This window comes from Pongo abelii, chromosome 11, assembly GCF_028885655.2.
Source record: "Pongo abelii isolate AG06213 chromosome 11, NHGRI_mPonAbe1-v2.0_pri, whole genome shotgun sequence".
NCBI lineage: Eukaryota > Metazoa > Chordata > Mammalia > Primates > Hominidae > Pongo > Pongo abelii.
Window position 1 is genome coordinate 35801045 of NC_071996.2, and position 19440 is coordinate 35820484.

Genomic DNA, 19440 nt, shown 5'->3' on the forward strand with positions numbered 1-19440 from the left:
ACAGATAAATACATTTTATAAATAAATAAATAAAGTGTACACATAACCCCAGTGGACTGGAAGAATATTTAGATAAGTGGCTAGGGAAAAGAATTTTCACACTGTGTCATCTGCTAACATTAATGAGTTAATTAAATTAGAAAAATTCCACTGCCAAAAGCAAAAACATCCAAATATGTGGGATGCTGGGGGAATTATAGACCATGCTACTAAATGCATTCTGTTCAAGCTTACTTTTTTTTTTTTCTTTGAGCAGGCTGTGGAGAGCTACACTTAAAAAGCCATCCAATTTCAAGAGAGTATTTTCCATCTGGGGCCAGTTGGGTAGAATATGCTCTAAACTCTGCAAAGCCTGCTGAGAGACAACACAACTTGTTAAGAAAACTGTTTATGAAAAGGGATGTTTTTTGAAAATCCAGCAAAAGGTTTAACTATGATGTCCCCACACATTGCAGAATTCATTATTTTCCATTGAATGTCTTTGTGCACAAGTGAAACACCAAAATGACTCAGGAAATAAATGCAGTACAATAAATTGGAAGCCAGTACATTTTTGCTAAGGCCCTAGCTGGTAATTAGAATATTTCCAATTACCTAGGAGCTTTTTTTTTCACTTTAAGAGGTTATTCATTCTTCATGTATAGTAATCTCCCTCCACCCACCCACCCCCCAAAATAATCCTGATGTGAAATGCTAAAAGCCAAATCAAGATTAAGAGATTAAACTTTAAAACCAATTAACATACTGAAAACAATAGGAAGAATTTTTAATAAACCAGAAAATATAGAATGACATTAAAGATGTCCTAAGTAATAACGGCTGCCAAAATGAAATGTACGAGAAAAATCTCTAAGATGTTTATCTTTTTCTACTCAATGTTTAATTAAATTGAGACTGATATTCATTTGTTGAGAGGGCAGCGGGCTAAACTCCCTCAAAAAAGGTAAAACAAGGCCAGGCTCGGTGGTTCATACCTGTAATTCCAGCACTTTGGGAGGTCAAGGTGAGAGGATCACTTGAGCTCAGAAGTTCAAGACAAGTTTAGGCAACATAGTGAGACCCCTGTCTGTAGGAAAAATAAAGAACTAGCCAGATGTGGTGGCACGTGCTTGTAGTCTCAGCTACTTGAAAGGCTGAGGCAGGAGGACTGCTTAAGCCTGAGAGGTTGAGGCTACAATGAGCTGTAATAATGCCAGTGCACTCCAGCCTGTGTGACAGTAAGTCCCTGTCTCAAAAAACAAAACAAACAAACAAACAAAAGATGGTAAACTAGTCAATGACCACCCACTAAAATGGATAGCTAGAAAGTAGAGTTAGGTTTTACACACACATATGTGTGTGTATATAGACATATATATATTTATACTATGCATACATATACACATAAATACATACATGTGTATATACACACACATATAGTCATTTCTTCTCTTCTGCTTAGAATTTCCACCTAGTTTTGAGCAATAAAAATCAAAACTTCAATTACTGGGCCTTTTTTTTTCCATGTGGTAGGTTGTTTCTTTTTATTCAGCCTTTGAAGGCTCAGGAATAAAAGGAGTTCTATGGATATTTGGACAGACCAGTGCTTCTCAAATGCATGCATGGGAATCACTGGCAGATCTTGTTAAAATACAGATTCTGATCTACTAGGGCTACAGAAGAGCCTGAGAGTCTGCATTTCTAACAAGCTGATGCTTCTGGCCTGTGGGTTGTACTTCAATAGCAAAGGATCTGAAACTTAAAACAGAGAACTTATCTATGTACATGTAATAGCGGAATTCCAAGCATTTTCTCATAAAGTTATGCACAGCCAGCCAGTTCTTATGATGACTTAGTTCTTTGCAGAATCCAAGACAACTATGGCTTAGGTTTTGCCCCATGATTCTTGTGTTATCCTTCACTCAGGACATTTGGAATCCTAGAATCTTAGGTTTAAATGATGACTTCCTGCCCTCCTCTTCACCTATCCATCAGTACGGTTACTGCTTCTAAGACAGGCCTCACTAGGCCTTGCCCATCTCTTCTTGCCTCTTCCAGTGACAAATGGGTCACATTGTCTTTTGGAAGAGCCCCTTTCAAATCTAGGTTGTCTCGAATGCCTAGAAAGTTTCTATTTGTCTCTTGGATTTTCACGCACTGGCCATAGCTCTGTTCCCTAGAGAAAATGTAATTTTTCTCTTACTTAAGGAAAAAAATTCCAAGTTTCTTCCACATTTTCTCTTCTGAGAAAGTTTCCACAGCCCATACCCTCCTAGTTACAGCCTTTGAAATGTTGTAGAACTTGGCCAATCTATGAGATAATTTTTTATTTTTTAAAAAATTTATACCATATTAAATGCATTTATTTTCTTTGTAAAAGATATAAGCTGTAACAAATGTATACAGAGTATAATATGAAAATTGTATAATTTTACTCCCCCTTTTTCTACTCTTCTCCCAAGAGATGCTTTTAACTGTTTTTCTGTTTACCTGTATACATATATATTGAATTTTCTCTTTCTATATAAGTGGCATCGACATCTATTTTTCCGTGACTGCATTTGTTCACCTGATATATTCAATACACCTGGGCCTAGTTCAGTTTTTACAGCTTCATAGTACTATAAAACAGATTATCAATAAATTGCTTATTAACTTATGGGTAGAAATTTAGATAGTTGTGTTTTCTGATTCTAGACCATCCCACCATGAGCAAGTCTATGTATCTGTTGTGCCTGTGTGAGTTTCTCTACAAAGGATAGATCTCTAAAGATGGAATTATAGTGTAAAATTTTAAATTTGGTTAGAAATTGACTAATTGCCTTCCAAAAATATTTAAGAATGTGTAAGACTACTTGTTTTCCACATAGTTATCATAGCTGAACAGAACCAATCATAAAGCTTTTACAAATTTGTTGGTAAAATAAGTGACCTCATTGTCTGAATTTATAATCCATGGTTATTGGTGAAGCTGGGCATCTTTGTTTTATGTGTGGTTATCTGAATTATTCTTCTCTGGATTGCCTGCTGAAATTATTTGCTCATTCTCCTATTGCCTCTTCCTTTTTTATTGCTTTATAAAAGCTGTGAATACATTTTGAATATTAACTCCTTATTAAGAGACATTGCAAATATTTTCCCCCCAGTCTACCTCTTGTCTCTTCACTTTGTTATGGTATAGAATGTTACAATTAATTTGCAGTCAAACACATCAATCCTTTATACGTTCTAAATTAAAAGATCATTTTCCATATGTCTTCCTAATATTTTTACGGTACCATCTGAAGATAATTTTGTCTCGTAAACCTACGTAAAGCATAGGTTTAACTTTATTTCTAAAAGAATATAAATTCATTAATTCTGTGATTAAAGTATTCCTCCCACTGATTTTAAATGCCCCCAATCATAACAAAAGTCAACATATGCAAAATCCTTTTCCTTGACCCTCAAGTAAAAAAAAAAAAATAAGCTAATCTATGCACCTGTCCTTGCGCCAATATCACACTGCTTTAATTATGGGCCTTTAGTAAATTTTGATGTCTTATAGGCCAGACTTCCCATGTTGTCTGTTTGGAATTTTTCTTGGCCATTTGTGTTCATTTTTGTCTTCCAGATCAACTTGAGAATCAGCTCATCAGGTCCAACAAAAAGTACTGTACAGGTTTTTATTAAATTGGATTGAATTTAAATTCACAGATTATTTAGGAGAGAATTTACATCATTATATTCTTGAATCTTTCCATTCAGCGACATGAAATGGGCAGTAGATTGTTTAATGGCAACAAATTCCTCCCTTCCTATGATGCCCAACTCTCTTTTGAAGTGTGTCTTTTATGCTTTTCTAGCTTAAGGATGGTGCTCATTTCTCCACCCCTTGAATCTGGTAGGGCTTATGAACCTTTTGACCAATAGAATGTGGCAAAAGGGAAACTGAGTTCTAGCACTAGGCTTTAAGAGGTCTTGAAGCTTCCATCCCCTCTCTATGAACCCTCAGGCTATCATGCTGATAAGAAGCCCAGCCTAGCCCACAAGACGGTGACAGCCACTGGAGGAGAGGTGACAGCCACACCAACTGACAGATACCTGGGCAAGGCCACTGTGAACCCACCAGCTACAGTCAAATCCTGAGATAAACAGAGTCTGATGCGTGATTCTAGGTGAGAACAACAAAAGAAATACACAGGTTGTCATCCCATGGAATCAGAAGGAAAATCAGTCATTGTTTTAAATAACCAACTTATTGAGGTAGTATTTTGGGCAGCAATAGATAATTAATTTGGGTCACTGTGTTGTTCACATCCTTCAGTAAAGGATGTGAAGATTGAAAGAAAAAAAAGGAAGAAGGGAGGAATGGCGAAAGGGAATGAAGAAGGAAGGAAGGAAAGAATGAAAGAATGTAAACAGCACAATGACCCAAATTAATAAATATTTTAGTAATAACTTATTTATTAATAAAGTTATTGCCTTAATAAATTACTTCAATCATTAATTTATTGAATTAATAAGTTAATTCAATAGCCTTTGGGCATAATTTCTTTAAATACTAAGTATGTTTTTATTACTCTTGAGAATTATATACATTTCTTTCTACTTACATTTTCTAATTGGATATAGGCAGTGCCGGAAATAAGCCTATCGATTAATAAACTTTAAACTTCTGCTTAGGTAACTTTCTAAGCACTCTTTCTGGTTCTAAATGTGCTCATTTTATTCTATTGGATTTTTTTAGATAGAAAATTGCAACGTTTTTGGCTTTTCCTGTCCAATACTTACAAATCTTGTTTCATTTTTCTGGTCATAGAGCACTGACCAGGGAAGCAAGTTTTTAGCAGAAACTTTTGCTCCTGACTTCAGTAGGATTAGTAGTAATGTTTTTATCCATAAGAATGGGATTGATTTCTTTGTAGCTACCAATTACCAGATTGAGGAATTTTTTAACATATTCCTGAATCCCTATAGTGCTTTAAAATGTTTCATTTTTAAAAAGTTAAACATACTGAAAAGTACGTAAAGTAACAGAGATTCATGTACCTACTATCCTGTATTTAACAAAGATGAATCTTGTGCCATATTTGCTTTAATCTTTTCTCTCTTTTAAGTAACAAAATCATTGTAGATGTAGTTGTAGCCGCATTCCCCTATTCTATCCTCCTTTTTCTCCAGCAATAGCCACTCTCCTGTAGTAGGAGAGCATTATTGCTGTGCATAAATTATATTTCTACTGTGTATGCATAAACCTAGAATGATATACAGCACTGTTTTATGTGTGTTTTAGTTTATGTATATATGATATTCTGCTTTCTATATTCAGTTGTAATTGTTTTTCACTTAACATTATAGCAGCAAGACTTATCCATGCTGATAATAGAATTCTAGTTTATTTTAAAATAGTTTAGGAATCCTATTGAATGGACTTAAAACAGTTCACCCCAATTCCAAAAGAATGGGTATTAGTTGTTTCACATTTTTTACCATTTTCACATTGCAAACAGTACTGTTGTGAACATTCTTGTTCTGACATCCTTGGATCACAGGCAGAAGATTCTTTCTCATATGGGGAAATCCTTGGGTCATAGGTTGTGCACATGTTGGAGTGAAAAGGCAGTGCCAAATTTCTCCCCCAAAATGACTGTACTGTAGCAATTTATACTTATATCACCCATGTTAAAAGTTCTTGTTTTTCTCTTTTATGGAAAATAAATGCTTGGTTATTTGGGCAGTTGGATCAGATGGGCTCTGGCGGTGCTTGATGAAAGCCAATGCCCCCACCCTGACTGGATTACTGTTTCCTTTACACATTTATTCAGGGTTCCTCCTATAAGAAGGAGCTACATTTGACAGGAAAATGTCAGGCCAGGCATTAGTCTTTCTGAGTTCTTCCTTTATTTCAGTATATATATAATTTTTATTGCCTGCCTGCCACCCAGAATTCTTTAATTTTTTCCCCCTAATTTCACCCCCTTCACCATGAAATTTTAATACCACAGATTTACTGAATATCTGTTTATGTACAGATATGTGTGGCTTCTGAAAGGCCATGGACTATTATGATATTTTAGTATTTTTCATTGTCCCAAGAACCAATGCTCACCTTCATTAAGAATGTTTCTAAGATCCAAAATACTTGCAGGTTCATGATTTTTCAGGGGCTAGGGGGAGGTGGAGCACAGTTCAACTTGATTCTCTTACATAATCAGCAGGGTTTCTGGCTCTTTTGATCAAAGAATGTGGTAATAGTGACAATGAGTTCTGAATTATTTCACTAGGGGCACACTCATTTAAAGAAGTACCTTATGGGGAAAATAAAGAGTTGGGTAATTGGGCTAAGTCAGAGATTGCAAACCCAAATGACTAATATGTTGGGTAGGTAACGTAAATGCATGAAGCCGCCCCCGGGAGCTGTGCCCACCTGGGCAGGCCCCATGCCAAAAGGGCAGCTGGCATCCAATTGCAGCTAAAAACCACCATGCAGAAAGGAAGGTTCACTTTACCAAACTCTTCAGTTTTTCAAGAGTCTGAAATCCAGATCATCTATGTAAAATCTCTCAATGTTTGAAGATTAGTTTGGTTTTTAAAAAGTAGTTCACAAACCAGTATCTCTGAGAAGTGCGCAACCTATTGGCTACACTTTGATTACATGAGTTCTTATAAACCTTCCTCCGTCTCTAAAGTTTGATAGTCATTTTTAAAGTTTGAATTAATGTAAAACCCCAAGAAGAAGAGAAGATTGAAGTCTCAAATATGAACACAAAAAACTAGGTACAGGAAAGGGGAAGGCAGTCTAATTTAATTTCCCATCACCTGCCTGTGCAAATGGAAGAAACTCTAACTTTCTATTCAAAGATGATTTACTCTCCTTTTACATGAAGTCAAAATGTGGAAGCAATTATCATAAGTTATAGAAATAAGTTCTGAAAGCATAAAGGTTTTTTCTTCTTACATTAAAATTAAAATATTTACTTGGGTTACTGAATAATTTTTAGATATTCATATATGACATTGCAACCCAGAAATTTAAGTCCCTCCTCCAAAGACAATTTTATATATTTCTTTAATTTGATAGATTACCTAAGGTATGTAAGTACATGCCTCTGTAATCTTTCAGTGGTCTATACGTTTTTCTTTCTTGTTAGTTTTATTATTTGTCTCCTGCACACACAAAAAAATAAAATTCAGGTCACATATGGATATTTTGACCTGGATTGGATATTTGACCAATTATCTGAATTATGACCACATCTATACATCATATTTTGCTGTGCAGATGGTTTCTGTGGAGGTTAGAAAAATCTTGATCCATTTTGGAAATTAAAATATCAGGTGTGTATTTTTGGTTCCATAACTACCTGTATACCTTCTGACAAATTAATTTCTCTAGTCCTCAATTTCTTAACCTCACATATAGAGAAAAATGAAGTAAGTAATCTCTAAGGTCCCTTTGGCCTTAAAATATTTTGATCAATATAACAATTTCAAAAGAATTTAATGCCTTTAAATTCATCGCATCTAATTTACAGCTTTATTGAGGTATAACTCATATACCATAATATTGATCCATTTAAAGTATACACTTTATTGGTTTTTAGTGAATTCAGAGTTATACCACTAGTACCATAATCTATTTTTAGAACATTTTCAACACTCCAAAAAGAAACCCCATACATATTAGCAGTGCTTCTCCATCCCCTACACCTTACTCAGCCCCGGGCAACCATTCATCTACATTCTGTCTCCATGGATTTGTCTACTCTGGACACTTGCCACAAGTAGAATCATGATAAGTAATCTTTGTGACTAACTTCTTCCACTTAGCATCATGTTTTCAGGAATCATCCATGTTGCAGCACGTGGCAATGCTTCATTCCTTTTTGTAATTGACTAATATTCTATTATATGGGTATACCATATTTTATTTATACATTTATGTATATATTTACCAGTACTGGACATCTGGGCTGTTTCCACATTTTTGTTAAAACACTCTTGTACAACTTTTTGTATGGACATATGTTTTCTTTACTCTTGGGTATATACTTAGGACAGAAATTGCCGGATCAAATGGAAACTGTTTATCAGTTTGAGGAAATGCCAAACTGTTTTCCAAAGTGGCTGCACCATTTTACATTCTCACCAGCAGTGTGTGAGGATCCAACTTCTCCACATCTTTTCAACAGTTGTTACTGTCCACCTTCTTTTTTTAACTACAGCCACCTATAAGTGGATATGAAGAGGTATCTCATTGTGGATTTAATTCCCATTTCCTGAATGACTAATAATGTTCAGCATCTTTTCATGTGTTTATTGGCTACTTGTATATTGTTTTAAAGGGTTTTGTAAAACTAGATTCAGGAGATACATATGCAAGTTTTTGTTTCATGCATGTATTGCATAATGATGAGATTTGAGTGTTAAGTCTACCCATAACTCAAATAGTGAACAACGTACCTAATAATTTTTCAACCCTCACCTCCCACCTCCCATCCTCCCTCCCTTTGGAGTTCTCAGTGTCTATTATTTCCCTCTATATGTCCATGCATACCCATTGTTTAGCTCCTGCTTTTAAGTGAGAACATATGATATTTGATTTTCTATTTTTTTTGAGTTATTTCACTTAGGGTAATATCCTCCATTTCCATCCTTATTGCTGCAAAACACAGTATTTCATTCTATTTTATGACTGCATAGTATTCCATGGTGTTGTGTGTGTGTACATATGTGAATATATAGAATATTTTCTTTATTAAATGATTCACTGATGGACACTTGGGTTGATTCCATATCTTTGCTACTGTGAATAGTGCCAAAATAAACATATGATATAATGACTTATTTTCCTTTGAGCAGTAGTGGGATTGCTGGGTTGAATGGTAGTTCTAGTTTTAATTCTTTGAGAAATCTCCATACTGTTTTCCATAGAGGTTGTACTGATTTTCATTCCCACCAACAGTGTAAAATAGTTTCCTTTTCTCCACATTTTTGTCAGCATCTTTTGATTTTAAACTTTTTAGTAATAGCCATTCTGACTGGTGTGAGACATTATCTCATTGTGGTTTTGATTTACATTTCTCTGATAATTAGTGATGTTGAGCATTTTTTCAAATGTTTCTTGGTCGCCTGTATGTCTTCTTTTGAAAAATGTCTGTTTACGTCCTTTGGCCACTTTCTAATGCAGTTGTTTTCTTCTTGCTGAGTTGTTTGAGTTCCTTGTAGACTCTGGATATTAGTCCTTTGTCAGATGCATAGCTTGCAAATATTTTCTCCCATTCTGTAGGTTGTCTGTTTATCCTATTTATTTCTTTTGCTGTGCAGAATCTTTTCAGTTTAATTAAGTCTTATTTATTTTTGTTTTGTTGCATTGGCTTTTGAGGTCTTAGTCATATATTCTTTGCCTAGGCCTATGTCCAGAAGAGTATTTCCAAGGTTTTCTTCTAGGATTTTTATAGTTTCAGGTCTTACACTTAAATCTTTAATCCATCTTGAGTTAATTTTTATATATGGTGAGAGGTAGGGGTCCAGTTTCATTCTTCTACATATGGCTTTCTAGTTTTCCCAGCACCACTTATAGATTAGGGTGTCATTTCCCCATTGTATATTTTTGACAACTGTGTCAAAATTCAGTTGATTGTAGGTATGTGCCTTTATTTCTGGGTTCTGTATTTTCTTCCATTAATCTATGTGTCTGTTTTTGTACCAATACCATGCTGTTTTGGCCAGTATAGCCTTGTAGTATAATTTGAAGTCATGTAATGTGATCCTTCCAGCTTTGCATGTCTTTTTTAGAGAAATATCTGTATTCCAAATATCAATTCAGATTTTTGTCCATTTTAATTGGGTGATTTGGTTTTTATTATTGAGTTCTAAGAGTCTTTTTACATATTCTGGTTAGAAGTTCCTTGTCACATATAATATTTGCAAATATTTTCTCCTATTTCATGGGGTTTTTTTTCTTTCCTGCTAATATCCTTTGAGGCACATTTTTTTTAATTTTACTGATGTCCAAGCTATCTATTTTTTATTGTTGCTTATGGTTTTGATATCAGATCTGAAACTATTGCTTAATCCAAGGCAGTGAAGATTTACTTCTATTATCGAAGTTTTATAATTTTAGCTCTTACATTTAGGTCTGTAATTCATTTTGAGGGTTTTTTTGGTAGGTTTGAGATAGGAATCCGAATTTCCTCTTTTATACATGAATCTCCAGTTATCCTAACATTATTTGTTGAAAAGATTGTTCTTTTTCTCACAGAATTGTTTTGGCTCCCTTGTCAAAAGTCTATTGACCATAAGTGAGAGAATTCATTTCTCCACTCTTAATTCTATACCTGTGATGTATATGTCTAGCCTTATGTCAGCACAGTACTATCTTGATTACTATAGCTTTATAGTAGGTTTGAAATTGGAGGTGTGAATCTTCCAACTTCATTCTTTATTTTCAAGATGATTTGGCTGTTTTTGATATCTTGCATTTCCATATGGAAATTCATATGAATTTTAAGATCAGCTTATACATTTCTGCAAAAAATCCAACTGGGACATTGCATTGAGTTTGTAGATGAATCTGGGGAGTACTGCCATCTTAACAATGCTAAGTCTTCTGGTCCATGAAAATTTGATGTCTTTCCATTTATTCAAGTCTTAATTTCTTTCAACAATATTTTGTAAGTTTTAGTGTACAAGTCTTGTACTTCATTTCCTAAATTTATTCCTAGATGTTTTATTCTTTTTGTTCTATCATAAGTGGGAGTACTTTCTTAATTACAGTTTGGATTGTTTATTGCATTGTATCTTCTTTAAGCTTCAAATTGAAAAACTAGTTCATATTTCCTTCATTCATTCTAACTTTTTTGTTCTTTGCTTTAAAAGATGCATTTTTACTTTAGCTGTAATATATTTTCTAGTTTTATTTTTAAATCTTTGTATTAAGTCATGAAAAGACTCATAGGGTTGTATACAGTACATTTGAATTAAACAAATTGAGATGCTTAGCCTCCTCTATTAAATCACTTAGAATAAATTATAAGACTTCCATCATCTTTCACCGGCACTCATTAAACTCTTCCTAAATGTACAAAACTAACAATATCTTAGCTGCCCACATTTGCTGACAATGCATGCAACCCCATCAACAAGCAAACTGCATTTAACTCCCATAACCTCAGAAAAACACAGTTGTTAAGAGACCAAAACATAAATACCCTCATCATTTCAAGCTTGTTGCTTAATATTTGCATTTCATTCCATTAAAGAAATAATTTCCATTGACTGCCAAAACAAACAAACCATTGCACCATAAAGCCAAATTTTAATTTTACTTTAAGGAGACTCCATGCAAACCCTTTTGAAGGCACTACTCTACTATTGCCTTTTAAAATTATGCTAACATTGTTGAAGGTATAAAATATAATTATTTGTCTCAGGAGAGAAATAAAAGAAATTGTGGTTACTTTGTCTTTTCCTTAGAAATATAATATTAATTCAAACTAAAGAAGTCAAATTAGGTGAGTGGCTCTTAAAAACTTTGAGAATCAGGGGAAATTAAAATACATTTAACTTGCAGAGATTTTTTAGCCTAATTTGAATGATTCATGATTATTCTAAAGCCAAGCCATGGAAGAAATGGACCTCAAAGTAAAAATCTTCCATAAAATAATAGTTGAGTTAGATATGTAACTTTTACAGGTAAATTCTCTGGCACATATGAACAAATAAACATTTCTGTGATCAAAAAAAAACTGAGCTCAGAGAAGGAAGAGGACACTGAAGTCTTGGACCTACTGACTTCTGTGTCCAGATGGACACAAAAATGGGAAAGAGTTTGACATCAAATATATATCAGGCACTAAAAGCTTTCCATAAATGTTGGGAGACAAAGGCCAGCCAGCTTACTTCATGAAAACATAGTCTGGGAAAAGGGTCCCTCAATCTTGAAAGAAGGATTGTGAAAAGTAATTACTGCCTGGGGTCACAGCTTACATATGATGTTGATCTGCATAGTGGAAGGAAAGACGGTCTGAAAGATAGGACTTGAACCAAGTCACTTGATAGCTCAGCTTCATCTGAGATGTTTCCAGTTTTTTTTGTTGTTTTTGTTTTTTTTTTTTTTTGAGACGGAGTCTCACTCTGTTGCCCAGGCTGGAGTGCAGTGGCGCGATCTCGACTCACTGCAAGCTCTGCCTCCCGGGTTCACGCCATTCTCCTGCCTCAGCCTCCCAAGTAGCTGGGACTACAGGCACCCACCACCACGCCCAGCTAATTTTTTCTATTTTTAGTAGAGACAGGGTTTCACCTTGTCAGCTAGGATGGTCTCGATCTCCTGACCTCGTGATCCACCCGCCTCGGCCTCCCAAAGTGCTGGGATTACAGGTGTGAGCCTACATGCCCGGCCCCCCAGTTTTATATTACAGAATAGATGCATCCAGTCGCTCATAAAACCTAGTTCTAGTTGGGGTGTCTGGTAAGCTTCCCAGAGGCATCCATAAATCCTCTAGGTGAGGAGAAGTGTGCACAGAGATGAGAGGAAGCTCCAATTCAAGATGAAATTGACAGTTTAAAGCACACAAAACTAAGAAGACAAGCAAAATAAAAAATACAGATAATTCAACATCAAACAAATGAAAACAATGAAAAGCTAAAACTGACATTAAAAAGAAATAAAAACCAAACATAAAATAGAGTACCATTCATAAAAAGGATGAGAAATGTGATACAAGAACAGGCAAATAAGAAACAAAAACAAATGTATAGGAAGAAGATCTACTATAAATCTACAGAAAAAAACTACGGTCTGAAATGAAATGCCAATAAGACAAAATCTAGAAAAGACAATCAAAGGAATAATTAATGAATTAAAAACTTACGCTGATGAATCCACCTAGAATAAAGCACACAGAAGAAAGTTGAAGAGAAAAAATATCCATTCAAAGTCCCCAAAATGTATCTAAGGAATTCTGAAAAGAGAAAATAGAATAACATAGAGGAAATATCCTAAGAGATAATGGCTGAGAAATTTTCAAAACGGAAGAACATGTGAAAAATACTATACAGGCTGGGCGCGGTGGCTCACGCCTGTAATCCCAGCACTTTGGAAGGCCGAGGTGGGCGGATCGTGAGGTCAGGAGATCGAGACCATCCTGGCTAACACGGTGAAACTCTGTCTCTACTAGAAATACAAAAAGTTAGCTGGGTGTGGTGGCACGTGCCTGACAGTCCCAGCTACTCGGGAGGCTGCAGTAGGAGAATTGCTTGAACCCGGGAGGCAGAGCTTGCAGTGAGCCGAGATCACACCACTGCACTCCAGCCTGGGTGACAGAGTGAAACTCCATCTAAAAATAAAAAAGAAAAAGAAAAATGCTATGCATATCATCATGTATACTATTAAAACCATAAAAACCTCAAGTGAAAGACAAAATCCTAAAACTTATGAGAGATGTTTTTAAAATAACATAAAATGAAATCCTATTAGAGAGCTAGACTTCCAGGATATTTCTAGTTAGCAAAAATTAATGAATGAACACAAGACAATGATGTAATCAAAGTGTTTAGGGCAAATAACTGTGAACTTAGAATTCCAAATTGAGCTAAAACATAATCCAAGAATGAGGGAAAAATAAAAACTTTTTAGACTTACTAAAAACACACATTTTTACCTTCCCCTGACACTCATTAAAAATAATTAAGGATACACTTTAGCAAAAAATGAGAGAGAAGGAGTAGAATACAGGAGATTGCAGTAAGCAAAGACATGGATCAAACATGTTTATAAATCTAATTATCTATGTCCATTAAAAATAGCAATTGAAGGCCAGGAACGGTGGCTCATACCTATAATGCCAGCACTTTGGGAGGCTGAGGCAGGTGGATCATCTGAGGTCGTGAGTTCGAGTCCAGCCTGGCCAACATGGTGAAACCCCGTCACTGCTAAAAACACAAAAATTAGCCAGGCGTGGTGGTGTGCACCCATAATTCCAGCTACTTGGGAGGCTGAGGCATAAAAATCTCTTAAACCCAGGAGGCGGAGGTGCAGCGAGCCAAGATTGGCTACTGCACTCCAGCCTGGGTGACAGCACAAGACTCTGTCTCAAAAAAAAAATCACAGTGGGTTTCAATGGGTAAGGGAAACACGATAAGGTCTTAGTTTTATTTTTAAAGGGTATAAAGATACCAAATAAATCTTATTCTTTGTTATAAATATATAAGTATTTTATATGTATATACATTAAAATTAATAGGCATGTCACAAATTGTAAGGTAACCACTAAACAAATAACAAAATTATCATATCAAATCCAAGCAGAGGGGTAGAAATAAAAAAACATAAAAAATTCAATCCATTTGAAGGTAACTTCGTGAATTTTTGTCTCATTGTCTTTCCTACTTTGTTAAAACTTTTAATTGAAAAAATATAATAATATGATAAATTTAAAATCACAATATTTTAAATGGAAAAGAGAAAAGTAAGAGGATTCAACTAAAGTAGGGAACTACATAAATGAGAACCAAACATGAGAGCAACATTCACAGAGAAAATAGCCTAATTTAGTAATAAAATTAAATCAAAGATGGCTACAATAATTTAAATACATTTTATGCAATATATGGTAATTACATCACGGTCCTTCAAACTCATTATATGCTCATACAGCCTTTAGAAAAATCATTGCCAAGATTATTTAAAGAAACATTCCTGACTGTATACATAATATGTGGACTGGAGGCAAAGAAAGCATCATAAGCATCTTTTCTCCTTTAGGACTTGGCTGAGTTCTCAGCAATGGTAGACAGTTAATAATTTTTTGTTGAATAAATGTTTGCCAAAAAAAAAACACGAAAAAGAGTAAAACAAAAAAATTAGTGTTAACATTGGGCTGTAACTACATGATGTTGACTAAGAAGTTTATAAAGGAGATTTTTTTTAAGTGTCAGATCTTTCACAAAATAGAGAGGGCTGGGAGCTAGGCTGAGGACTAAGTCGCCATAAACAATGCCCCAAACCACTTTGCAAAACTAGGCTGAGGAGGAAGCTACTACTGCTGCTGCCTCCAAAACCCAGTTTCTCCCATGAACTCCCTCAAAAAAATGTCCCCACCTGTTCAATAAAATGGAAGGGTTTGCACAGGGATTGTTTGCACACTTGACTCACTTCAGGACTGAATTCTCTCACGTGGTACATCTGGTTGGTGGAGCTCAGATCATACGCCTGCATCCTAGCTGTGAGGCTGAAAATTTGAGTTCTGGTTTCAATGTTGGGGAGGAGATGGTTATATCATGGGGATGTCCCTAAACATAGAAAAGCTGTTCATGAGATCACAAGCAGTCGTGAACATGACAAATGTCTATGACAATACACTTAAAAAAATGGGAATGCATACTCCATAATTCTCCACCTACAGCTATGTACTAAGTATAATTTAATGTCATTAAGTATTCTTCCACAGTACCATATTTGAGGACTGCCCAGTATCTCATTAATTGGATGTCCTATAATCCTATAATGTGTTTCAGCTACTCCTTATTGGACATGTAGGTGGTTTCCAAATTATAGTAGCTTAACTTTGGGAAAATCCATGATCATTTGCTTCATGGAAAGGTGGAGAGATTGCTAATGTCCTCCACCACTACCCTGTCATCCCACGCTATCCAATTTTAAACCTTCCTTAGCCTTCAAGTAGCAAACCTCAGAACATGCCGTCATATTTCACAGTGCCGGTGAAATCACAGTTCTCCTTTCCTCCCTGCTCACATAACCAGTAGTGGCTCTAATGTTTGCACAGACTACCTTGACATCTTCTACACTGCAATCTTCATCCCATCACCATTTGAGGGGTCCATCTGAATAGCTATGGATTATGTTCTTGTCATCTCCTGGAAATTCTTAAACTCTGCAGACTATACTTCTGATACTCCCTTCACAATGAAACCTGAAGGTCTTCTACTTCTGGTGCAGTATTGGCATATGGATAAAATCAGGAGTTTTAGGGTGGTGATATAAAATTGCTTAAGTAAGTTAGTTTCTCTGATCTCCACTTTTCTTATTTATAAAATGGAAATAACAACACTACGTATACCATAGGTAGGATCATAATACTATTGACCTTGTAGGATTGCTATAAGGATTAAATGAGATCATTTATACAAAGTATGATATGGTTTAAATGTTTTGTCCCCTCCAAATCTCATGTTGAAATGTGACCTCCAATGTTGGAGGGGGGACCTAGTGGGAGGTATTTGGGTCAAAAGGGCGAATCACTCATAAATGGCTTGGTACTGTCCTTGCAGTAATGTGTGAGTTCTCATTCTATGAGTTAACATGAGATCTGGTTGTTTAAAAGACCTGGCGCCTCCTCCCTCTCTCTCGTTCACTCTCTCGCCATGTGATATACCAGCTCCCCCTTTGTCTTCCACCATGATTGTAAGCTCCTGAGGCCTCACCAGAAGCCAAGCAGATGCTGGCACCATACTTGTACGACCAGCAGAACCGTGACCCAGTTAAACTTCTTCTCTTTATAAATTACCCAGCCTCTGGTATTCCTTTATAGCAATGCAAAATGGACTAATACAAGGTACTCAGCACAGTACCAAGTAAGTGTACGAGAAATGTTAGCTATTCAAAGTAACCAGATAAAATTGTCTCTTTTTGTAGATCACTGGAAGCTTCACATCCAATAGTATTATTTCAGTCTGATATTATCACTTCTAAGTTTGAAAAATGAAATTTTCATCAGCACCAAAACCTCTAGTCTATTGACTATCATTATGGCCCCAGGCCTTCAGCCTTCTCCATCTTTATTTCCCCTGTGGGAAATGAAGGTCTACCAAAAGACCTACAAAATCTACCAAATTTGGGGTCTAGAAAATCAGCCTCACATGCTCCTTATGAAAACTGTATCTTTATTTCCCTAAAAACAATCAATACTTATTTCTTCCTTTGTGTGTCTACAACTTGTTCCCCTTCTGGGGTACTTCATTCGGTCTTGGAGTATTACAGTGTGGACTCACAAGCAAGTGGTAGGTGTTTGCTTGTCTGTCTTTCCCACTAGATCGGTTCCCCTCAAGGACAGAAGCCACAGCTCATTTATCTGATTATCTCTATCCCAGTACTGAATATCTAGAACAAGCTTATCTTGTTTGAAATGAAGTTAAACTCCTGAGCAATGGAGTTCTTTGCAAATAACTTATGCTGCTTCATGCCTACTTAGAAATAGCTGATGATTTGTATCTTAACAGCTTTGATTTGTATCTTAAATTAAAATTGCCATGTCTGGAAACTGATGCACCCAGAAAAATCTGAGATTTCATTCCTCTTTTATATTACCTTTGGTTACCTCAGGTTACTTATTTGGAAAAAAAAAATCTCTTTTTCATTATTCCATGAAATATTCCTTCAGAATATTCTCTTATTAAAATATATACAAATATACATGTGTACACACAAACACACAATATATCATTCTTTTTCAAAAGTAATCGTGAATAACTTCTTAAAGTAAAAAGTTAAAATTATGTAGAAACCTATATGGAAAATACATGTACATATTTAATATGTAAGCTTTTTAATAAACATAAATGATACCATATTATACATATTTCTTGACAATTTGATTTTTTCCCCACTTAATAATATGTCACAGAGGTCTTTCCATGTCAAGATACCAATAGCTCTTCTTCAATTCTTTAATGATGACTCGGGCTCCATGGTGTGAATGGAGTATTATTTGTTTGATTCTTTCCTTCCCTGCTGATGGGCACTTCACCGGCAAATAACTTATCACTACTGCAGATGCTACTGCAGTGTGCATTCTTGTGCATGTCTCTTCACACAAATGGATGAACTGTTTTCTAGGATAAATAGCTAAAGGTGCCCTTTCCTTTCAAATACAACCAAATTTCTATTAATCTAAATCACTGTCTCCTTCCTGTTCTATCCCAACGATTACTTATACTTTCAGTTCAGAAAGGCAGAGAATGATGCCCACAACTTCCCAGAAATGTAACTATCAGCCTTCAGCATCAAATTAACATCTCAAAGTCTCCCCTGCCTATAGAATAATTCATTTGCAAGCCACTCTGATCAATATCATTAACCCAGAACTCCCATGACCCCATATTATTCACAGCCTCATCTTAAGGGTAGTTCTCCATAGTTTTGAAAGTCTGTTTAAGGCATGCACGAAGACAGAACTCCCCTGGGTCCCTACAAAACGAGGGCTTATACAAAGTCCTGATCAGGCACTGGGAGGGGCACTCAAAAGGAAAGAGATGTAGAACTAAATATCAGAGGCAGCTAGTGTGGACAATCTCAAGCTACAATCAGTTTTTTCTTCATCTATTTTTCTTCATTATCTCTTTTAGAATACTAAACTTTTTGCTCATGCTACTCTGGCAAGATTGCCTGCCTAGTTCTGCTTGAAGTCAGTGTGGCAGGAGATGCAGAAACAGCCAAGTTGGGTGACCAAATTCACAAGGTGCACCTAGCTAACAGAAGCTGGCTGATGCGTTTGGTCCTCTACTTCCCTCTGCCCATAGTTTGCACAGATGTAGGAAGCTGCTGTCCAAGGCAGAGAGTGAAGGAGATGACGGAAACTGAAAGACAGGTATGACCTCTAAAAATATGCATATTTGTTTCCATTGATCAGCATCATGATACAGAGTTTGATAGGTTGCATATCTGCCTGTGGGCTCTGCCATCCCACAAGCGCAGGCTCCAAGTCGAATCTACCTCAGTGGCTACCACACCTAGCACCCACTACTAGATCTAACAATCTACCTTGTTATAATGCTTTCATTGGCACTCACTAACTATGTATCTACCTGGCCTAAGAAACAAAATTGAAACATTTTGAAGTTATGTGTGAGAATTTTGTACCTTACAAGAAGATAGCATAGAAGGGAGGAGGGGAGAGGCAGGATTCAACAGTCCAAACATTTATCTTTTACAATGATAAAAGACATATAATGGCTTAAGCATAATCCCAATGACATTGGAGAAAATGATACACAAACCTCTTCATCAGGAAAATACTGTTGTTTTTGTAGAAGATTGATACTGTTTGCTAAAAATGCCCTGAAATTATTTTGGTTTGTTATGGTACTAGATTCGATTAGTTTAATTTGGAAATCTGAGCCTGAACAAAATAACATTCTGGTTTTGTCTAATTGAAAGGGCAAAACCAGAAATGCTGAAACACAAATACATGTGCTCATAAGCACACAGGCAACCCCCACCCCCGCCTTGCATGTGTGCACACACACACACAAACACACAGACGCAGAACACATCTTAACCATGCCCAATTGGCTGAGCTCAGATCTTCAGATACAGTGAAGTACATCCAAGAGGAAGCCAAAGGTGAAAAAGTGCCCCCACTGAGGAGTATCTGAGTGAACAGATTTGCAGAAAGGACAGGAGAAAGAGAAAGAGTCACGAAACTCATTATTGCGCAAGAGATTATATATTTTCAAAAC

The 19440-nt window shown here is 35.9% G+C and overlaps 1 protein-coding gene across 19 annotated transcripts in view; it reads right to left on the minus strand.

The window, feature by feature from the left end:
* The window catches only part of NCKAP5 (NCK associated protein 5), a 993533-nt gene that overhangs the window by 856212 nt on the left and 117881 nt on the right, over positions 1-19440 (minus strand). For 3 of the 19 annotated variants that reach the window (XM_054549273.2, XM_054549276.2, XM_054549272.2), the window contains exons 2-4: positions 15119-15255; positions 13801-13896; positions 235-352 (exon numbers count right to left, since the gene is read on the minus strand). The exons of 6 other annotated variants lie outside the window; for them this stretch is intronic. The gene's annotated coding sequence lies outside the window, so the exon portion shown is untranslated. Of the gene's footprint in view, positions 1-234; positions 356-974; positions 1067-13800; positions 13897-15118; positions 15256-19440 lie in introns of all 19 variants that reach the window. 10 more of the 19 variants (XM_054549280.2, XM_054549281.2, XM_054549284.2 and 7 more) reach the window with 7 other exon arrangements.